The sequence below is a fragment of the Hyaena hyaena genome, unplaced genomic scaffold, assembly GCF_003009895.1.
Source record: "Hyaena hyaena isolate Hyena2069 unplaced genomic scaffold, ASM300989v1 scaffold_509, whole genome shotgun sequence".
Lineage (NCBI taxonomy): Eukaryota > Metazoa > Chordata > Mammalia > Carnivora > Hyaenidae > Hyaena > Hyaena hyaena.
Window position 1 is genome coordinate 577,634 of NW_024081142.1, and position 20,281 is coordinate 597,914.

Here is a 20,281-nt window from a genome sequence, read left to right on the forward strand (position 1 = left end):
GGCTCTGTATGAGATACATAGTCCCTTTCAGAGCTGTGGGGCTTCTCTGCAGAACTGCAGCCCTGCATTAATTGGACCTTGTGACCTCTAAAGAATCCTAAAGTAAACTTACCTCTGAAAATGTTTAAGAGAGCCTGCTTTAGCATGCTGGAATCATGTACCTGATCAGCTGGTGGCAGGTTCTTTCCACTGCCATGCTCTCTCTCCCTAGCCATCTTCACAACACCTCGTTGTTCCTTTACCCATAGGCTATAAGCATATGGGGGTTTGCACTCTCAGTACCTAGATTTAGAGTGGCCAGATCAGAGCCTGGGGTCCTCTGCCAATAGCACTCAGGCACACTGAAAGAGGTCTGGTATCTTAGTGCCCTGATGTTGTGTTTTTAAAGGTTACCCACAGATTCTGAGGATCCAAAAGAGACTAAGAGAAGAAAGATCCCTTCCTGGATTTCTTTTAAGTCCTGGTGCCTAATTTCCTGAGGTCCACTTTGATTTATTCTGGGACCTTGACACAGGATCTTGTTTCCATGGCTGCTGCAGAAGATATCACAATAACTTTTGCGTGTATCTGCACAGATTTCAACAACATCTTCCCAGCCTCAATAAGAGGCTGTGGAGATAAATGAGATGACATACAGGAAAATGTTAAGAGCACTTTGGCGGGGAAGTTCTATATAACCTGAAGGCAACGTTATTTTTAATGACAGTAAACGTGGTCGTTTTCTCTTGTGCCACCAGTAGCTCAGAGCAGAGGTGATTTAGGGGCAGTGGAAAATTATCCTGGTAATAACCTGGGAGAGGGGGCAAACTCAAGTTTCAGAATGGCAGGATGTGATAGAAAACGTTTTCAGTATGAGCACGTAGGTGGTGTTGAAACCATTATCTCCTTCAGAGACAGTGATTTATGGATAAAATTGCCAAAGTTGGTGTGGTTCACAAAGGTCTCAGTGTAAATTGAGACATACAAGGTCATCATATAGATTCTTATCAGCGGACCTGATTTGATCACTTGGAAGGGTTCCGATTTATGTAATTTGGGTCTTTGATTTACAAATCCATTTCCTTAGGATGGTTTTATTTTGTGTAGTATATGTGGGGTTGCTGATCTTTAAAGAGCTTCTTTTGAGAGAAGGAGGAAAAACTCCTCTATATACTGTTGGAGGAAGTGTGAAATGATACAAATTTTTTAAAAAGTGATTTTGGAATATCTAGCAAACTAAGAATGAGAAAATCCTATGACACAGCCATTCCAGTTTAGGAGTAGATTCTGCCCATGTACTAGCATAAAGGGCTGTGTGTATCTTTCATACTCAGACCATGGCTTCAACCTCAGTCCCCTTCAGTAGAGCCACGGGCAAAATAGACTGTGCCCACCATAGGACACAATGCAGTTGCTAAGAAGAATGAGGTAAATCCATACGTGAAGATTGGGAACACTCCATACAACATGTTAGCTGACAAAAGGCAAGGTACACAATAGTGTGTGCAGCGTGCTTCCATTTATTTAATGAAAAATTGGTATGTGTGTGTGCACAGAAAATTGCCAGAAGGATACACCAGAAATTATTATTAAGTGTATCAAGACTGGAGGTCTGGCCTGCAAGAGAAGCTTACTTTTCATTAGATCTTCTCACATGTCTTGAATTTTTTTTTATCCTGCTCATGCGTCTCTTTTGCAACTGGAGAAAAACACTAGGAAACAAACCAAGGAGATGGCCTGCAAGGGGAACCCCATGTTCCACAACACGAAAGCTGCTGCCATCCCATTAGCAGCTCTGGTTCTGTAGTGGAGAGATCGTTCGCCCTTCTGGCCAATCACATTTTAAAGACCACCTTTGTTCACTGATGGAAGGAGACAGACATCCAATTTCGAGCTCTCTTTTAATCCAGAGGAAGGAATCAAGAAGACATGTTCCCTTCAAGCTCTTGTTGTGATGTGCCGTTAGCCTCTTCTCCCACCCAGCCTGGCTCTCTGTGAGTAGTTCTCATTTTAGGTGTAGGCTCATAGGGATTAGCAAGGGCTGAGAAGGAGACAGGACTCTGAGCTCACCAAGGATTTTAGAACTTCCTAAACCTGGGAAAATGGAGTAAACTGGCTACTCCCAATAGGTAATGTCCCCCTTAGTCACCTGCACTTTCACTTGATGACTTATTAATTTTGATGCTGAAACTTAGAGAAAACATAAGAAAGTATGAAGCTGAATTGTTCTCACTACTGCTTTATTGTCTATTTTTTAGCGGGTAGTCATTAGTGATTCCATACATAATGTCTTTATATTTTATATTATAATAAATGCAAATGTGGGAAATTTTTAAAAGACCTCTCTTTTTTGTCTTTTATCAGATTGGTAAGACCTTAAAAAATTGGGAGTACAAATATTGGCAGAAGCATCCGAGGAAAAGGCAGGCTGATTTATTTAATGGTGGTGGTGGGTATAAACTGGCTCAGTCCTTTCAGAAGACAGGTTGGCAGTATCTGTTCAAATTAAGATTTGTATAGTTTCTGACCCTGAAATTTCCCTTCTAGAAGTTTCTCTTGCAGAAACACTTGCAGGTGTGCACACAGATTATTATACAAGAATTTTATTCATTACGGCTTCTATTCAGGAGCATTGGAAACAACCCAAATGCATATCAATAGCAGATTAAACAATCATGGTAATTCCATACAAGGGGACTCTATGGTGTTATGAAAAGAGAGAAGCAATTCTCCATGTATTGATGTTGAAAGATGTCCACTACTGAGAGCCAAATTTAAAAAGAAAAAGGCAAAGTAAAAACTGCATGATGTATTTTCTCATTTCAATTTATATGTACTATAAAGATCTATAATAGCATGCACTGAAAAAAAAATCTGAATGAATATAAACCAAGCAGTGTTTATCTCTGAGGTTATAGGGACTTTCACTGTTTTATGGCATGCACTTTGTAATTTTTACTACAGTCATGTGTTACTTTTATTATCAGAAATAACAACAATGATTCTTAAAATAAGAAAAAAATACTGATCAGAAAAAAGTACTCCACATTCATCCTTAAAAACAACTGACACCATGGGGCACCTGGGTGGCTCAGTCGGTTAAGTGTTCAACTTCAACTCAGGTCATGATCTCATGGTCTCTGAGTTCAAGCCCTGCATTGGGTTCTGTGCTGACAGTTCAGAGCCTGGAGCCTGCTTCATATTCTGTGTCTCCCTCTCTCTGCCTCTCCCCCACTCATACCTCTGTCTCTTTCTCTCTTTCTCTCAAAAGTAAATAGACATTAAAACATTAAAAAAAAAAAAAAAAAAAAAAGACCTGACACCAGAGATCTTGTGCTGTTATCCGTGAAAATCAGGATGTTCCTCTGAACAGGTATGCATACCAGTGACTGAATTTAGGAAAAGGTTTTTTTATTTTTTATTTTTTTTATTGCTTATGGAATGCAATGCCACTGCACATAATTAAAACATATTTATTTCCATTAGAGAAGTAGTAGCCTAATAGTTTATTTTCTAAGATTTCCACTAGAAAAGCCCACAAGTTGGTTTTTTTTTTTAAATGTTTTTTTTTTTATTTATTTCTAGGAGAGAGAGAGAGAGACAGCGTGAACAGGGGAGGGTCAGAGAGAGAGGGAGACACAGACTGAAACAGGCCCCAGGCTCTGAGCTGGCAGTCAGCACAGAGCCCGACGCGGGGCTCGAACCCACGAACCGAGAGATCATGACCTAAGCGAAAGTCGGACACTTAACCGACTAAGCCACCCAGGCACCCCAACCCACAAGTTGTTTTAAGATGCTTACATGAACACAAATTAGAAAGTGACAAGCCTCTCTCTATTATACATTAGTTTGTGAGAAGGAGGAAGAGGGGAGTGAGGGAGAAGGAATAAAAGGTGGGGGGTGGGGAGAAAAGCATTTGGATGCTCTATTTGGGAAATGGTATTCCTTTTTATCTCCATCATTGGAAATGCATTCTGCAAGCTTTCAGTTAGAAGAAAGTGTTTATAGACTCCTTCACACCCCCTCTTTTCTATTTAACTCTTCAGGGACCAAGTTTTCACGAATTTGGACAATTTCTAAAACTTTGCAATGACATGGAAACTATTGTGTTCTTATAGAATGGTTTATGGTGCCCTCTTTTGGATTTCCATTTAAATTCCCAGGCTGGAGCACGACCCCAGCTGCTCTGAGATAAACCTAGGAAATGTGACCAGAGCTGGGTTTCCATACAGCTAGTTGCTTGTTTGGTTTGGTTCAGGATCTGAGGAGTAGGGATGCCAATTCCCACTCTTGTCTGGCTAGTCCCAGCCCTGAAAGGGGCCAAGCTGGTGATCCCTTCCAGCTTTCCCATTTATAATGAGGAATTATAGGCTGGGGGTTCTCTGCGGCCGAGAACAGCCAGAAAAACTCAGCTCTCCTGACTGTTATTCCAATTAGCTACCTGACTCCCTCTCTTCCCATGGCTTTATAATGAAAGTTGTTCAAATGAAGATTTATGACTTTATCTGGTGGGATGTCTCAGGTATTTGATTTGAAGGATGAAATGTATACATACCTTTCCATTCATGCATAGTCTAGCTGGTCTTTTCATTACTGTATTTGGCTCAGTCTTTACCCATCAAGCTCTGGCCTCCTTCCTGGGATAAGTCACGGCTTTGACTCCAGGGGCTGCTTGAGCCTCCTGCCCCTCTGATGCTGCTTCCCTGGGCTGCCAGCATTGGCCTGGGCCTCAGGGCCATTGTGTCAACGCCCTTCAGTCTTCAACCTAGGAGCTGAAGTCTGAACCGCTCTGGGGGGCAGGATGTCAGCTTCCTGGAAAAACAACAGACTCTGTCACCTGGAACTGAGTGGCAATATCCAAGCTGTGAGGTGAGAGCTGAAGCAGCCCGGGTTGGTAGGGGTCAGCCGCTCATGGCTTTGGGGTCTACACCCACACAGGCAGCAAGCTGGAAGTTTCCATTCTCTGGGTCCCTTTCTGGCCATTGATTTATGAATGTCATCAATTCAAAGAGTAGGTAAGACAGTCACAATGCAATGACACCGGAAATGCCCCGAAGTTTTCAGCCCATTATGAAAAATCTATATACTAGAGATTTCCTCAAATTGGATGATATCCTAAGAGTCACATGGTATTTCCAACAATGGGTTGTAAAACTAAAATAGAGTACTAAACCATTAATATTAAAAACACATTTTCAATCAATCATGATAGAGGAAAGAATGAATTCGCTTTCTGGGCTCTCTTTCGCAAATGACATTACAACATTGCTGATATATGAAAAGGCAATCAAAGATCATACGGCTGAAATGGAGGGGAAAGGACTAGAGAGGAATGTCAGACTGTTAATGAATAAATGATGTTGTTTTTCTGTGTACTGTAACGTTTGTGGTATTTGTCACTATTTTAGATTTTTGATGTTTTTTGGTTTCTTTTTTTACTCTAACTAAATATTCAGTTTGGTGCCCAAATTCATACTCTTTTACTTAAAGAGGGACCCCCCAAAACTGTGTAAACATCATTCCCCCCAAAGCCCGGGTTAGCTTTTGTGCATTCTTCTTGCTCTGGTTCCCAGCTGCTTGTGTTGTCTGGTATTGGCCAGGCATCGTCAACATGATCATCGTCTCCTTTGCTTCTAATTTTTCAAAGAGCTGCCACATCGTGATCTTGGATCTAGTGAAGAGACAATGGATGACTTCTAGCTTCTCCTAGTTACTTACATTACCTGTGCATTAGTTTTCTCATCTTTAAAATGGGGCTAATCCCAGTACCTACTTTGTAGGATTGCTACAGGGCTTAGTGAATTCTTATATGTAAGGTGCTGACCAAAGCAAGCACTGTGTAAGAAGTTGCTTTTATTTTATTTTTCTTTGTCTTTCCATATGCATTTCACAATATGCGATAGAACAAGACCTCAGACTTTATTTTTTTTAAGTTTATTTATTTTGAGAGAGAGCGAGTGGGAGAGGGACAGAGAAAGAGAGAGCGAGGGTGAGGGAGAAGTAGGCTCTGCACTGTCAGCACAGAGCTCGCAGGGCCTGATTCAAGAACTGTGAGATCCTGACCTGAACCGGAGTTGGACAGTTAACTGACCCACCCACGTGCCCTAAGATCTCAGACTTTCTTTACCCTCTTCTCCCTCTGCCCCTCAGTATAATTATATTGGGAGTTTGGGGGACGGAAGGGAGGTCAGAAGTGGTAGGACTCGTAATGAAAGGTGGCAAAATCTTCATCATATAGAAAGTCAACAGATAAAATAAAAATTCATAAATCCAGAAATTATAATGGAGGCACATTACCTAGAAATACAGAGACAAATTCCAGAAGAAATAGCTGAAAGATTTGAAACTTGTGGCCTCTGAGGAGACAAGGATGATGGAGCTGGAAATTACAGTGTGTGTCATAAACGTTGACTTTCTTAACTGTGTGCATATGTAACTTTGAGTTCTTTTAATTTTAAATATTTTTTAAATGTTACAAACACAAGTATTTGGCTAAAAATACCCCTCCAAAGCGTTCTCTTGGCTGGAAGAAATGGTTTTTTTCCCCTGATGTGATAACGATGCTCTTGGTTGCTCTTTGTAGTCATTTTAATAAGAAAAATTAATAAGCAGCAAATTGCAACAAAAAGGAAGACGGTTTGTTTAGGTAACTCGTAAGTAAGCTTTCCCTTGTGGAAGCCTTTGCTTAATTGGGCTGCAGCTGGTGCTAATTTATTCTCTTCACTGTATCTCATTTTGGTCTTGAATGTGTATTTGCGTGTGTTTGTGTTTTAAGCCTCACATAAATTGAGGCTTTCATTTGATGGCATGAGTATGGCTCCAATTGGAACTGCTCACGAGCAGCTTGCCCTAAAGGAGAATTCACTTTTGGGGACGGTGGCTTTGCTTGTACACCTGGGAGCCACTGATTGTAATTGGAATACCGCTAGGAGGCACTAGGCTGGAGGTTCCTCCGTGATCAGAGTTGATCTACTTTTCCCATTATGTTGTTCTCTCACTCCATTCCTTCCTGCGCCCTGATCCAGTATTGAAGGCCCCACATGATGAACAAGGAGCAGGGATGAAAGAAGCTCTGATTGGCTGGTTAATAAGCTCCCTGTTTCACTGAGCATGGAAATCAATGCTTGAGCCTCTATCTAGAAAAGGCAGCATTCTGGGCACAGAGTAGAGAGACAATTGGCATTTTTAGCTTGAAAAATGGAGAAGACCATCTGGGTGTATTTTTCTTGTGCCCATGAGGATTTCTGCTATGTCTGCTGGACCCTGGCTACATGCCATTGTCATCTAACAAGTGGCATCCGTCATGGCCCCATCTCTCTGCGGCTCACAAGAAAAAGCAATGAATGGAACATATTGTTGTTGATTTTTTTCTAGTCTAGGTGCAAGGAGCAGATTTCATTTCATTACTGAATTTCAAGTCAAACATGCAGCCAAGATTAATCACTTAGAGAAGATTTTTTGTGTTCTCTCTTCCCTGTTCATATTTTACAGAGCCAATACCTAGCTTAAAAAATAAAAAGTAATCAGAGACCAGCTGCTGGCTGGTTTGTAAGGCAAAACTGGGGATTTTGAGTTTGAGACACAGTAAATCATAGTACAAGATACTACTAAATTATTCTCTCTATAAGAGACAAATGAAGTATGAGAGTAACTTTGTTAAAAACAAACCAGTGTTGGGACCCCTGAGAAGTTCTGTCTGTTAAGCCTCCGACTTCCACTCAAGTCATGATCTCATGGTTCATGGGTTCGAGCCCTCCGTTGGGCTCTGTGCTAACAGCTCAGAGCCTGGAGCCTGTTTCAGATTCTGTCTCCTGCTCTCTGCCCCTCCCCTGCTCTGTCTCTCTCCCTCTCAAAAATAAACATTAAAAAAAAAGCAGTGTTGAAACTTGAAAATGTTATGGTCAGTGAAATATGCCAGATACAAGAGAACAATTATTGTATTATTCTACTTACACGAAGGACCTGGAATAGTAAATTCATGACAGAAAGTAGGTTGCTAGGGGCTGGAGGAGGAAGAAATGAGGAGTGACTGTTCGATGGGTACCACATTTCGATTTGGGACGATGAAAAAAATCTTAGAAATGGGTAGTGATGATGGTCGTACATCATGGGGAATGTACTTAATGCCAACTGAACTATACACCTAAAAATGATTAAGATGTTAACTCTTACGTCATGTATATTTTGGCACAATTTTTGAAAATGTAAATTAAAAACCAAAAGAAAAAAGCAGTGTTTCCTGTATGATGCCAGCGCAATCCAAATTATATAAATAGATGCGTGTGATTTTGAAAAACTCGGAGATACTTACTTCCCCATCACCCTTTGGCTGTTTCTCCACGAGAATTAGCAAAGGGAAATAAAGGGAAGATAAAGTTAACTTTATAAATACTGCTGATTATTGGCCTAATGCATGGTGCTCTTGCAATGTAGGGTTTGTAACAGCCTAATCAATATTTATGTTTGGAGAATTATCAGTAGATTTCAAATCGTTCTCACCCTACTGTCCTCCAGTGATTGTAGGAAGTATGTTTTGGATGTGTAGGAGCTCAGTGTGGTCACTGCTGCTCTGCCCCAACTGCAACCGGCTTCCCTAACAGCTGCAGAAAGAATTTTCCGCAATAGCTCAGCCAAAGGAGAGCAGTGGGAATTCTGTGGGATTAGAGCTGGAATTTGGAATTTTTGCACAGAGGCTGGGATTAGGCAGATGGACATTTAAGCTATTTGTTACATAAATGTTTCCAAAGCTCAGCTAACTCTTGCCTATGTTACTTTATCTCAGAATAAGCTCCCTCCTGCAGGACTAACAAGGACCCCTTCCCCTATCTTGGGGTGTCCCCTGACCTGGGCCGATAGCACCTGTAGTCACTGCATGGAACACCACACACCCGACAAACTACAGAAGTCCCTCCTCGTTTCAGGACTGCACATTTATTCTCTGGTGATCCACTGACCATGTCAAGATAAGCAGTCAGAAGATCGATACGCTTTATACTTTCTTCCCTTTAATATATTTTAATCATGCCTAGAAGAATCTGTTATTTCAACTTTTTTATTTTTTTATCTCATTTTTGAGAGAGAGTGTGCGCGTGCGCATGCGAGCAAGTAGGGGAGGGGCAGAGATAAAGGGAGACAGAGGATCTGCTGACAGCAGAGAGCCTGATGCAGGGCTCAAACTCACTAACTGCGAGCCTGATGCGGGGCTTGAACTCACCACTGCGAGATCATGACTTCAACCAAAGTCCAATGGTTAAGGGATTGAGCCACCCAGGCGCCCCTGTTTCAACTCTTCCTAAGATTTTGCATCTTTGCCTATATGTCAAAATTAATGGAGAGGAGATAAGTTACTGTATCTTTGTATCTTGAATGAAAACATAATTATGATACCTCTAGCCCAGTATCCAGCCATGCTAGGTGTCTTATGGCAGAAACCATATGGGGTGCTCTCCAATTTTCTGCATGTTCTAATAAATATCTTGTTCTAGGGGATAAGGTAGATGCACCTAAGCCATTCATAGGGCATTCTAAATGAGAGAGCTTCTGGGAGTGAGGGAGGGCTTAAAAGTTAGAACTGTGTGAATGAAGTATATTGTCCTCTAAAATAATTGGCTTCATCATGGAAACCATTGTTGAGCAAAGCCTTTTCAAATGAGTGGTATACCTAGAGAAGCTGAGAAGAGAATACAGTTGATTTCTAATGTTAAGGACAAAACATATCCAAAACTTGGAAATGAGAAAAAGAGTGACCCTTTCTGTGTCACACTGGAGCGTGTCCAATGGGTCTAACCTAAGGATTACCTAATTCTCCAGAGGTGTGCTATGCCCTTTGTTTGAGTTATTATTTACTATTAATTTATATGTGTTAACTCAGAGTAAACTTAAAGCAATGCAATGATTCTAGTCTGATAGCAATACAGATGGATTTCTGCCCACCATGAAATTCTATCTGCGTGGTACAAAGAGATTACAACACGAAGGTCTAAGTTTTATTGCCCTGTATAACATTAACAAATTGTGTGTGTAACTTACTTATTTCAGTGTGGTTTCTTTCAGTGATTACAAATACATCAAATTCTCCTATATTCCTTTAAACCAGTTTTGGTCCTTCATTAATGACAAAAGAAAATGTTTAGTGCGTGCTCATTTTATTTCGCATAATGGTCATGTTTTTGACCTTGTGAAAATTATATTTTGACATTGATCTGCTTCCCACAGCGTAAGAACGCGAGTAACTAACTAATGGTCAACAGGTAACACTGGTTAGAAGCCCCAGTTTTCAGTAAACATCAGAGACCAAAAGTGAGTTTCCATGAAACACCAATGTTGCTGGTTTATCAAGATGCCCAAAGTCCAGGTGGGTTTAAAAATGTCAACAATTTGCCCAGGCATTGAATTGAGACTGTCGGGGGAAAAGATGGTTGTGTGAGCAGGGATGCATGGGGAGGGAAAACACAGTGCAGAGACCCTTCTGTCCAGAATTACTTTCCTAAATTGCCCAGAATGTGAAGGGCTGGTTTGCTAAGAGTTACGAACGCAAACCCAAAAAGGTACGAGTTATGCTCTCAAAACCTGGAGCCGGGTTAATAATTCAGCTTTGAATATAAAGGAAAGGAACTTTTTATATTTAAAGCAGGAAGGAGAACGGTCAAAACTCCTTCTGTCTTAGAGGGTCAGGATGAGATGTGTCATTGAATGGCTTCCTGCTTGTGAAAGGCAAATCTCCCTGGGCCTGAACCAGAGGAGAAGATTAAAATGAAGAGAGAGGAGTTGGTCTGCGTAATAAAGTACAAGAGTTTCCTCGTAGCTTCTCTAGAGGCAGAAAGTGTGTGGCCCCTGAGGGACGTTGGGAAAGTTAGGGGAAGAGAGGTCAGATTCCATGAGAGAACAGGTCCTGATACTGCAAAGGCAGAACCTTCCATAAAGAGAACAATCTTGAAAAAAAATTCTGTCCATATTTGAGTATCAATTTTTTCCAGCTCTTCTAGAATGGCCCTCAGTCCCCTCAGGCTTTCAGTAGAAATCTGTTACCTTCAGCAACCTCATGTAAGGAGTGTTTGGGGACTGAAAGAGGTGGGGCTGAGCTCACATATGAGAAGTAATGAGAAGAAGGGACCACAGCCACAGAAGCGGAGATGGCCAGGAAGAGGAATTCAGCCTCAGAGGTGACAGGAAAAAGTCACCCCTCTCCTCTTCTCTACCCAGCTCCCAAGAAACTTTAGAAATGGGAGAAACACGCAGTATTCCCTACATTTATTTGAAAGAGGGGCTCAATACATTTTTCTGATTTAAGAGGGAATGGGGCGCCTGGGTGGCTCAGTCAGCTAAGCATCCGACTTCAGCTCAGGTGAGAATCTCACAGTTGATGTGTTTGAGCCCCACATTGGGCTGTGCTGAGCTCCAGCTCAGAGCCTGGAGCCTGCTTCAGACTCTGTGCCTCCCTCTCTCTCTGTCCTTCTTTTGCTCACACTGTCTTTCTCTGTGTCTCAAAAAATGAATAAATGTTAAAAAAAACAAAAACAAAAAAAAGGGAATGATCCAGAATCCTAGAGAATTTGAGAATCCTGGTTATATAAATATACCTTAGAAGTCTGGAGTGAAATGGGCCACAAAAGTGAATCAAAATCTTCAAATTTACCCATTTTTGGTAATTTGCAAGTCTAGCATGTTCTTTCTGGTTCAGAGCAGGATTGAGGGGGTTTTGGGGAGCTGGTTCTTTAAGAAATAGAGGGGTGCCTAAGTGGCTCAGCAGTTAAGCATCTGATTCTTGATATCAGATCAGGTCATGATCTCACAGGTTCATGGGTTCAAGCCCCATGTCTGGCTCTGTGCTGGCAGCATGGAGCTACCTGGGATTTTCTTTCTCTCTCTCCCCCTCCCCTGCTCTCTCTTTCAAAAATAAATAAATAAATAAATTTTTTAAAAATAAAAAGAATACCAAACTATTAAGGTAAAACAAGGTACAGGGTCTGAGGGGGGCTTCTCCTTTGAAAAGGCCCGAAGCTGAAGCTTTATCTGTGGTACAGCATCTTCTGGACTGAAGGTACATTTAAGGCAGGATTTAAGGAAATGAGTGAGACGTCTACCCTCTCAAGTCAACATGATCTTTAGAAAAGGAAAGCTTGAATCCTATCAGGGCAGTTCAAACACAGGGGTTTATGACAGAAGGTGCCAGAGCTGGGTTCTTGTTCAGGGTAGCAATTACTTTGGCTGATGTGGTGTTGCTTGAAATAAGAAATTTGCTTGAAACAAGAAAAGGCTTTGCCACATCATCACTGGACAGGACCACCCCTCTAAAGGAGGCTGATCAAAAAGCCAGGCACCAGATGGCCCTCCCGAAGAGAAGTCACCAAATAGCCACCACACATAGGCAGGGTTCGCCAGGTAACGGCTGGATGAGCCCTCTCCCTTCTCCTCAGCTTCCAAAGCAGATTTGAGGATTAGGTGGTAATCCTTTTGTTTTCACTGTTTGGCCTGAAATCCATTAGCGTGAGTGGGCCTGAATCTGTCTTGTTAAAATTCTATATTTATCTTTTTCCTTGCATCAGTAATAAATTTTTAGAGGTTTTCTTTGTTTTGCTTTGTTTTGTTTTTTAGTTAGAAAAGAATACACTGCTGGCAGCAGGCTAGAAAGGGATCAAAGGCATCCACGCAGCTTTTTAGGAATAAATGCCTGGAAACCATCCAGATTTAGAAATTATACGGTTCTATTTTATAAGACTAATACAAAATCCTAATGCCATGTAGAAACCTATCTGGTGATATGTTTTCCAGAGCACATTAGACACCCGATTTCATAAGATCTGCATACAAATCCCACAAGGCTTGCAAACTGAGTATTATTTTCCCTCTCCCTCCTTTCCCCACCTACCCACCCTGTGTCCCCCCACCTGAAATTTAGTAGCACTCACCCTGAAGCCAAACCTGGCGAGGGAGATCCCAGAGCTGGCATCGAAGCCAGTGGACAACTCACACTGGGCCTCAGGTTTGCTGACCCTTAGTCCAGTGGCCTTTCCCTTTCTGTGTCTCCCTAAATAAATTTCTTTCGCTAATTAACAGGTGCTTCTGTCCACGCCTTTATTCCCTAGTCCTGTTTGCCCTGCTATGTGGTTCTGGTGGCTCCACAGTGACTGAATCCTGGGTCTGGCTCTACCAGGAGTCAAGGGCATCTGTGTTAGGTCCAGAGGGGGTGATGGATACATGAGTGAATGAATGAGCTTACTGAAGGACACGCTGAGCTGTCTTGGACACAGGGAGTATCTTCGTGCTTCTGGAGAGCTCTGAATCTGTCCATTGTGCACACAACATGCTTTTCTGATTTTCTTACTGTTTCCTCTGGCCACTCCTTCTGTCTCGTGTGCAAGTTCATCCTTTCTACCTGGCCGCTCACTGTGGGAACTTTTCCAGGCTAGTCTTTTCCTGCTTTCTCTCCCTAAGAGGGTTCAACCATACCCTCTCCTTCAAATGTCATAGGCAGGCCAATGACTCCCAAATCCATTTCTACCCCAGACCTCTCTGAATTCCAACCCTTCAATCCAACCCTGCATTTAATATTTCTACCAGGATGTCTCAGATTCCTAACTCATGATCCTCTCTCCTCCCCCAAACTGGGTTTCCTACAAGACTTCCCGTCTAAGCCACCTCCCACAGCACAAGTCGGGAATCTGGAAGTCATGCTGTCTCCCTCACCCTCTAGAACCTCTGCACTACCAAGTTCTATCGGTTTTGCTGCTGAGTGTCTGGTACCTTGACAGCATCCTTCCACTCCATTAGCACCTCTCCAGTCTAAATTTTCCTCATCTCTCATGTGGATCAATAGCTCCCCTGAAATCTACTCCTGCTCTTCTCTTACTCATTCTTTACACCAGAGGCTCTTCAAACCACTCATCTGATCTACCATGCATCCCTGCACCACCCCTCACTCCATGCTGTGGCCACAGTGGCTGTCTTTTAGTTCTTTTCATTAAGCCATGCTGTTCATGCCTCTCCTTGCTCCTTCTTCCCTTCCCCCAAAAGCCACCACTGCCACAGAGCCTTTGCTTATGGTCTTCTCCATACCTGGGACCGCCTCACCCCCAATACACATGCATATGAGCAACCACCTGGCTACCACATACTTATCCTCCTACCATTTCCTCAAACCCAGATTGTATTCCTTTGCTAGACACTCTCATAGGATTATATTCTGGACACACCCATCTCAGATTTGTAATTACTCTCCTTCATTCAGTCAGCAGCTCCTTACTGAGGACCTACTTTGTGCCAGGCACTGTTCTAGGCACTTGTGACGCACCAGAGAATTAGACAGACAAAAATCCCCACTCTTGTGGGGCTTACATCCTATGGTAATCATAGTCCTATGAATAATTATAAATCCATTTCTGTCCCATACTGGGTGTGTTCAAATGAGAGCTAGGACTGCGTCTGGTTTTGCTGATAGGTATCCTCAGCCCTCAGCACAGAGTCAGTTCCCATCAGGTTCTCAAACATTTGGGAAATTAATGGATATTTACATTTGTAAATTACCAAATGAATGATAAATGTAATTTTAATATTGTAACTCGGCTTATATTGAACTTGTGATATTTTAAAGATTTAATAAATATTGTGATGCACGATCAGAAAATGAAGTCCATGTGCAATGGCCAAGACAATCTTTCTCCCACTTACCCCTTAACCTTTGGAAGATGTGAACAAGCCACGCTCTCCTCCCCTAGTGGTTGAGAAGTGACTTCTGAAGAACTAGCTGAGTTTTGCTGCCATCTTTTGACCAAAGTTAATACCACAGAGATGAAAACCACATCCCGTTATATTTCAGGTTCTGAGACATCAATGAAAAGTTCCCCAACTGAGTTCTATTTCTATATAAAAAGTCAAGAATATGTTGCCAGTTAAGAGGAAATGCATGGCCACCCTCAGTGCCTCTTATAGCTTCTATTATAGCTTTGTTTCTTTGTTTGTTTGTTTGCATAGCTATATCCTACCTTCCCTCTTCCTTCTACATCCTCACAGTCGTCATCATGGTAAACACCTAAAAAGCATGTGTGTGTGTGTGTGTGTTTAATGTGAACATTTATGTGAACAGTAAACAAACAACTGTTTTATGTCAGAACTGGAGGGCACACTCAATAAATAATAATATTATTATTATTAACAGCGTTATTATAAAGATTCTTTCCTTGAAAAGCAGATGAGCTAAAGAAGACTTCCACTGTGCTGCAAATTCTTCCATGCGTGTGGACACCCACCCCAAACTCAGTGTACGATTTTCTCTCTTTTCCTGTCTCCTATTCTCTCTCTCTCCCCTGGAAAGCCTGTCAAAACTTTGGTTGCTATCTCAACCCTTTAAACGTACTACACATATTAACATTATATGTTATATATTTAATAGTATGTATTTTATATTATATATATATTACTTAATATATTTTACAAGTACTTAAACTTATGTAATACTTAGATATATATATATATACTTTAAGTGCTTCATATTTTGTCCCTCCAATAAAAATAGAAACCCCTGGTTGTGAAGCAAGTGTATTTTACACTTGGGATTTCTCACAATACTCAATAAACTGTTATGAACTATATTAAGGGATCTTTTCTGAAGTGAAGGATGTCAAGGAATATTTTAGTTTGCTCTAATATATTTTGTGTGAAGACAATAGTCAGAACATTATGACAGGTTCTCAGAAAGCTAGCCACCACATTTTAAAATACATGTTTGGAAATTACTTTCCTTTGGAAATTTTACAAAGTTGAAAATATGTCCTCTTTGAAATAGCTGTAACTCCAGAGAGAATTTGTATATTTTAAGCTGAAGAATGGAAAACAAGAACCAAGGATCAATACAGAAGAGAGAAGAAAAAAATTGGAATTTTTTCCTGAGGAAAAGTCAAGAAGGATGTCATGCATAGATATTTGAGCAATAGGTAGGCTACTTAGGGACACCTGGGTGGCTCAGTCAGTTAAGGCTCTGAGTCCTGATCGGGTCATGATCCCACAGTTCATGAGTTCGAGCCCCACATCGGGCTCTGTGCTGACAGCTCAGAACCTGGAGCCTGCTAAGTATTCCGTGTCTCCCTCTCTCTCTCTCTATCTGCCCCTCTCCCATTCATGCTCTGTCTCTGTCTATCTCAAAAATAAAGAAACATTTAAAATTTTAAAAAAATAGGTAGACTACTTAAAGCAACAGATAATCCTTGGAGTCTTTGAAGAACACTAGTGCAGAACGGGTTTCAGGGAAGTGAAGTTTTTGAATAATCCAAGAAAACAAAAACCATGAAGTGAAGAGGTTTGTTCATCAGCTTGACATCAGCCTTCTGAGCATGACAGGGAATTGATGCAGCTGAAGGAGAAAACATTTCATTTCACATCCATGCCTTGTACATACTAGAGGGTCAGCAAATGTCTGCTGAATTAAAGAGGACCTTGATGAGCCTCGCCCTTTCTTACTCTTGGTTCAGCTCACGGTGACTTAATGATACTAAATACCCAACATTTAAGTGTCTAGTTTTAAACAATCAATTCAGAATAGTGATATCAAGAAATAAGATATTTTGAAGTGTAGTCTGTTATACAACTGAGAAAACTAAAGTCGGTGAATAGAAGTTTGAATGATTTTATGTTAGAAGCTATGTCACATGTGCTTTTTGCTAATTTTACTAAAGTCATTGCCCATTTTCAATTCTGCTCAGAAACATTCTGAAAATCGGAAGCTGTCTGTGGTCCTTAACATAGGTGGCCTGGTTCACCAGAGATGGAACAGCTTTGCTTTGGGGAAATTTTGCTGGTGCCAGCGGAACACATTCTCAAAACGCAGAGCATTACGACCTCTTTGTTTTTCCTGCCTCTTGCATGAAAGAAGATACCTGCCAGCAATTTCCTGTGCTGACAGATTTGGAATGAAGTCTCTGAGCTCAAGGGCAAATGGGAGAACTGGTTGGATCAGGCTGGTCATTTGGGAAGACTAATGGCTACAAAGCACCTGCTGACGATATCACCTGGTTATTTAAAAACCTTTGTGTAGTACAATGAGCCAAATGAAAGTTCTATGCAGAGGACAAGGAACTATTCATTTCACTCTGGTTTAACTTTTCAGAAGAGCCCTTTTCAGAAGAGGGCCCCTCTATTTTGAGAGCACTAAATCCTCTTGGTGACTTTGGTAAAAGAGACATGAAATAACAGATGAAGCAAATGTGTTTCAGATGGAAATTAATGGCTCTTGGAATGGAACGCCTGGTAAACATCTGGTGTCCTTTTATCTTGAATGAATGTCTGTCTCCCTTAGTTAATAGATTACACCTGTTGACCAACCAACCCTCCCCTACATGCAAATGAAGGTGAAAACACTAATGTCGAGGTCCCACCCCTAGAGCGAGATCCTGATAGAATCTCTTGGATTTGGCCTGGGCTTGGGGAATATTTTTTAAATTTCCCAGGTGATTTTAATATGCAGCCAAGATTGAGAACCCCAGTGTAAACAGAAGGAGACTTTGATGGATTGGGGGATATAATTTATTCATGCAACAGAAATGAAAACAAGCTAAATAAAGATACGAATTGTTTATAAGACTTTTGTCGTGTGTTTAAAATATTTTTAAATGTTTACATTGTTTACATTAGATCTTTAAATTACTTTTTATCAGTTTTAAACAACTTTATGTTGGGTTTATAGAGCTCTTGTCAGTATTATGAACACTTCTTGAGGTAGATGTTCTCTTGCCCATTGTGTCAGTGATGAAGTTATTAACAAACAATAGGATGAATCTACATATTGCTCACAGACACCCCCCCATGCCATCCTTTCTGACATTCCCTCAGGGGAAAACCCTATAGTGGATTACCTCTGATTGAGGACAATCTGGGGTAACTATTTGACACGTTCGGTTTCCTCTTATGGAACTAGTTATATAGTCATTTTTTAAAAAAAGAATTAGATAAATATAACTGGGTGACTGAGTATGAGTCTTTGTATGGTAGGAGGGTTATTTAACTTATATTAGGAGAACTATGGTTCTAGAAAGACCTATTAAGTAGTCTGTGCTAGTCAAAGACTACTTGAATTAAAGAATGTCTGGGGGCACCTGGGTGGCTCAGTTAGTTAAGCGCCCGACTTCAGCTCAGGCCATGATCTCACGGTTCGTGGGTTCGAGCCGCATGTCGGGCTCTAGTGCTGACAGCCAGCTCAGAGCATGGAGCCTGTTTCATGTTCTGTATCTCCCTCTCTCTCTGACCACCCGCCCCCGCTCACGCTGTCTCTCTCTCAGAAATAAAATATTTTAAAAAATCAAAATTTAAAGAATGTCTGAACTGTGATGCCGATAAACCATCCTCTTATAGACAATTCCATGCACTGGTATTTTCAACTGTCTTTACAACTTCGGTTTAATGGCTATGAAGCCATGACCACAAAACAAACAGGAGAAAGTAATGCTGAAAAAGCAATGCAGTAATACCATAGTTCCAACCTAATGCAAACACCTCCCACATAACCAATCATAACTGAAAACTCTTAAATCTCTGCAAGACATGTTTATTTACAACTTTTACCAGCTGCCCTTGCATCCAGTGACTAAATACTATGAATCTATGATTGAGCTGTGTCTTCTCTTTAATTTTAAACCTGATTTGTGTGTGCGTTTGCATGCTTGCATAGACGCATGTTGTTTGAGCAATGAAGAGTGAGGAGCGGAACAGATGCACTGTAACTCTTAATGGTCCATTAGCCCTATGATTCTAAAACTTTAACGTTCTCATGAGTCACTCAGGGACTTTGTTAAAATGCAGGTTCCGATTCAGTAGTTCTGGAGTGAGATATGATTCTGCATTTCATTCAAGCTCATCCGATGGCCCCCAGGCTGATGCTGCATGTCCTCAGTTGACACTTTTGAATGACGGGGAGGTAACCCATCCTGATAAGAAGGCCAATGCCAAGTGAGGCTCTTTGGGGACAGCAGATTACACCAATGCACTGTCTAGCCCCTCACCCTGTGCCTCTGATGCAAGTGGAAGCGGGCAAGGGTCATCTGGGCCAGCACGAAGCTGACCTCACTCTTGATAAAACAGCAGCCCAGATATTAACTTCACACACAGCGGATTAGGGAAAGAGTGTACATGATGGGTTCAGAAGACCTTCTGACACTAATTCATATAAACCCTCAGTAAATGACCTGCAGTGTAAATTAAAAGTTGATGATAGAATATTTCTATGGCATTTTTTGGACTTTGCCTCTACTCCTATAAGTGTATTTATTTTTGCTTACTGCTTCATTGAAAAGTAAAATTTTCCATCACCTCCATATAGAGTTCATCTCTACTGGAGATCTAAAGTACGTATGACACCTTGAAGGCCATTTAGAGTCATAAAAAACATATCATTCCCTCAAAGATTTGTATATGCACTTCAATTCAACTGGACATTATTAATATCAGTAGGCACTTTTAAAACTGTGTTTAACCTAACACTTATTCATTATACAGGAGAAGACAGAGTCTGCTGTATTTTTCTTGTTTTGAATTATTACCCATTCTTGTCTAATTCAAGCAATATTCCTTTTTGGCATTTTGTTTTCACACATTGATGAGACATATAACTTCAAAGTAACTTTTCTGGCATCCAAATTTTTTTAATGTTTATTTATTTTTGAGAGAGAAAGAAACAGAGTATGAGCGGGAAGGGGCAGAGAGAGAGAGGGAGACACAGAATTCAAAGCAGGCTCCAGGCTCTGAGTCATTGGCACAAAGCTCAAAGTGGGGCTTGAACTCACAAACCCTGAGATCATGACCTAAGCTGAAGTCAGATGCTTAACCAACTGAAGCCACCCAGGAACCCCTCTGGCATCCTGTCACAGGATGTATTCTGTCTATTTCCAGGACTTCACACTTGAAAATGAGCACAGTGAATTTTGAAGAAATTATCTACTACATCAGAAAAGCCATAATAGAGCCATTAGCTTTTGGCAAATGACTCTGGGGCTCAGTTTCCCCATTTGAAAATGAGAGAGGTACATTCTAATAGTTCTTCAGGTTCCCAAGATCTTTGGGATGGTTCTTCCTGACTCCTCCTCGTGAAAGTGCTTCTGTCTGATCAAAAGTTTAGAGGCCACTGTTTCTTGGTGAAGAGGTAAAGTTTGGGGAGAGAGCAAAAGAAAGGAGTGAGTTAAAGTCATATAATGAATACAAAAAACAGTTCACAGTGTTTATCTCTGGCAACAGAAATTTTCTGTTTCCAGGCTTTTTTTATCTTAATGTAGCTTACTTTTATAACCAGATAGAAGGTAATTTCAAATTAAACATATTAGCA